A 4,106-nucleotide genomic window follows, 5' to 3' on the forward strand; every position below is an offset into this window, starting at 1 on the left:
ATTTTGTGCTATTTTGATTCTATAACATGTTTTCTTTCAGGCTTTTGGAAGGAAAACGTACAAAATACACATTTAAGTGTTTATTTTACTATAGTTTGTCTATTTGCGTCTGTAGATTTCTCCTAAATTCACCAAAAGTTAGCATTCTAACGTAACATAAAGTACCGCGACCGCCGTGTGCACCATGTCATCAGAGATATCGTTGGAAAGCTCCGTCTCTCCTGCACAATCTCATCAGATCCAAATATGGTCATTTCCTTTGTATCAGCAACCAATCGTGAAAGTACAAAGGGGTTTTAAACCAAGAAACAAAATCTCATTGGCTGGTGTCAATTTCTGACAACGTGATTCGTTCAGATGCGTCACGTGGTGTGCTAAAACACTTCCTGGTTAGCTTTCCGCTAGAAATGTAAATCTCAAAATGGCAAAAGAACGGCGAAAAAAACGTTCACAGAGAAGACGACAACAATTGTCCCTTGCACGAAGCAAGGTTATACAAAAAACAAATGACCCCGAACATGAAATACCTTCACGGAGTGCGTCGAGGCGCAAGCTGTCATCCAGAGAACAGGAGGGTTTAGCTAGCGCCTCACTGCAATCTTTAAAGGTCGTTTTCTCAAAATGAGTTTTTTCTCCTACTCTGAGTTCAAAATGTCAACTTCAGTAGCACGTACATACACCAAACCTTCCAGTTATATTCCTATCAATATTATGAAGGGTTTTACAGAAGGGTTTGTTCATATATAATTCATAGCCTGAATTATACAACATTGTACCTAAAAACATGGCGAAAATTGATATTTTATGGCTGTTGACAGTATTTTCTGATTTATGGAGTGATAAAAAGAGATATCCAAAATCCCTTCTGTAAAAGCCTTAGATGCTAATATGACTACAAAATGAAACAAGAATTTTGAACCTGGCTTTATCCAAAGTTCAGATTTCGATTCCTGAAATGTGTTAAAATATGTGCATATTTAATGAGATAAAGGATAATTTGCATATTTAAACATGCTATTTCAGAAAACTTGTAATACAAAACAAAATTGCCTTATTGTAAGTAATTAACTGGAGAGATTTCTAGCTGATAACTTTTAAGTTAAAAAAATTACCCTATTCACCTGGGGTGTCTCGCCTTAAAATAGAAGATATCAAAGCAAAATATTTAATGTTAAAATAGTATGCTGTGTACATGTTGTGTTCTGAGTAAGATAGCCATTGACTATATAGAGCAGGGGTGCCCAACCTTTTTTGAACCAAGACGGCAGCGATCGTTGACGGGGGGGGGGGTTATTAACTATAGTTATTTGACCACAATATTTGACCACAATTACAGTTTATTTTATTTTCAACTATATTCTTCTTCTTCATATTACTACTACTATTATTAGGGCCCGAGCACGAGAGTGCTAGGACCCAACGGCGTCCTAGCACGAAGTGCAAGGATACCTATTGTTATTCGTGGAATTATTAGGGCCCGAGCACGAAAGTGCTAGGACCCAACGGCGTCCTAGCACGAAGTGCGAGGATCCCTATTGTTATTCGTGGTATTATTATTATTATTATTAGGGCCCGAGCACGAAAGTGCTAGGACCCAACGGCGTCCTAGCACGAAGTGCAAGGATACCTATTGTTATTCGTGGTATTATTATTATTATTCCATATTTCAATGCTTATTTTCAGGCCTTTAGGATGCTGAGAAAGTTGTATAATTTTGCACAGATTCCAGAATCGGTGAAAAATTTGATATTCTGGAGTTAATGTGTTCAAATTGTCCAACATGCTCTCTAGCGCCACCTATGGCCATTTCCGTTTTTGGAAAGATGTACAAAGTCGCACCGTAACTCCAAATGACCTGAAATTTTTCACACTTACTCGGGTGGACCTGCTCTACATATAATGTCCAAGTACCCGTAAGCTCCGCCTACTTTATTTTTTTTTAAATTAGCATAATTTGAAAAACAGTTAAATATTCACTTAAATTTCAAATTTTGGTTTTTCAACACCAAACTCAGTATACAGTATCGCCGGAGGGTCAGACACATTATCGTAGGAAATGAGCATGTTCAGTTGATAAATGTGGTTGTCATTACTCTAAATGTCTTCGCAAAAAGGCGGGGCTTAGATACAAATGCTCATAACTCATCAACAATGTACCAAAAAAACACACATTTTGGTGGTAAGGTTCAGTCTGTATTGGGGAAGAAGCACAAAAAGTAATTTCCATTTTGGACTATAGGGGGCGCCAAAAACATGACAAATGTCTAACTCATGAACTGATGGACGAAATATTTTTCTTTTTTTGTAGACATACTCTGGGGGTGAGTATGGACTTATATTCAAAGTGTCGCAACGAATGACAAATGTGGGCGTGGCCTGTACTTTTTTTTTTATGACGATGAGCTAAAATGGTTTTCGTTACGCAAAAATTGGTACACGAGTCACAGCCCACGACCTTTTCCATAATGTAAAAAAAAAACGTACATTTTCAAATAAACTGCTCACTAGCGCCCCCTATTGTGTGGTAGTCGCATATAGTTTCTCAGAACTTCACGAATGTTGGCACAGATATTCCTCATGGAATTGCGGACATATTTGTACATACATTCCATTAGCCCCGCCCCCCAAAAAGTCGGCCATTTTGAAATATGTGCGTTTTTTATGCATTTTAAGCACATTCGTGCGGATTCCTCCTAGGGGAATGATCGGAAAAATTCCAATCCAGGACACGTTCAGCCCCTATCCAATATGATACTTAATGGAGAAGAACATTTTTGATAGCTCAATCGTGGAGGTCGTAAGCTAACAGCGAATACACCATTGTTGACGATTTACATGTCGCAAATTACTCCAAATTACTCGGATATAGTTAATCCGATATTCACGAAACGCTGTATACATATTGCTATTATGATTGCACACATATTTCAAAATCTCTTCCATTAGCCCCGCCCCCCAGAAAGTCGGCCATCTTTTAAAATGTGCGGTTTTCAGCCATTTTACGCACGTTCTTGCGAACTCCTCCTAGGGGAATGATCGGAAAAAATCCAATCCAGGACAAGTTCAGCCCATTTCCAATGTGATGCTAAATTGCGAAGGAATAGTCGATCGCTCAAACGACGACTTCGTAAGCGAACGGAGAACTTTCCATTTTTTACGATTTACATGTCCCAAATTACTCCAAATACTCGCGTATACTTTTTCCAATATTCACGAAACGCTGTATACATATTACTATTATGATTGCACACATATTTCAAATTGCCTTCCATTAGCCCCGCCCCCAAGAAAGTCGGCCCTTTTGAAAAATGTGCGGTTTTCAGCCATTTTATGCACGTTCTTGCCAACTGCTCCTAGGGGAATGATCGGAAAAATTCCAATGCTGGACAGGTTTAGCCCCTATCCAATATGATACTTAATTGAGGAGCACATCTTTGAAAAATTACTCGTGGAGGTCGTAAGCTAACAGCGAATACACCATTTTTGACCATTTACATGTCACAAATTACTCCAAACTACTCGGATATAGTTATTCCGATATTCACGAAACGCTGTATACATATTGCTATTATGATTGCACACATATTTCAAATTGCCTTCCATTAGCCCCGCCCCCCAGGAAGTCGGCCATTTTGAGAAATGTGCATTTTTCATGCATTTTCAGCACATTCTTGCGAACTCCTCCTTGGGGAATGATCGGAAAAATTCCAATCCAGGACAACTTCAGCGCATATCCAATGTCATGCTACTTTGAGAAGGAATAGTCCTTCGCTCAAACGGGGAGCTCGTAGGCTAACGGAGAATTTACCATTTTTGACCAATTATATGTCAGATAAGCTACTGAGGCCTGCCTGTTTGCCTGGCACATCAACTCTCACACACACACACACACACACACACCTACTGTTAGTCCAACAACACCCTTTGCTGGCGGCATATTCATTACAACAGACACCTATACACTCGCTAACCCTAACCCTAACCCTAACCCTAACCCTAACCCACACACACACACACACACACACACACACACACACACACACACACACACACACACACACACACACACTGTTAGTCCAACAACTTCCTTTGCTGGCAGCATATTC

This window comes from Gymnodraco acuticeps, unplaced genomic scaffold (assembly GCF_902827175.1).
Source record: "Gymnodraco acuticeps unplaced genomic scaffold, fGymAcu1.1, whole genome shotgun sequence".
Classification (NCBI taxonomy): domain Eukaryota; kingdom Metazoa; phylum Chordata; class Actinopteri; order Perciformes; family Bathydraconidae; genus Gymnodraco; species Gymnodraco acuticeps.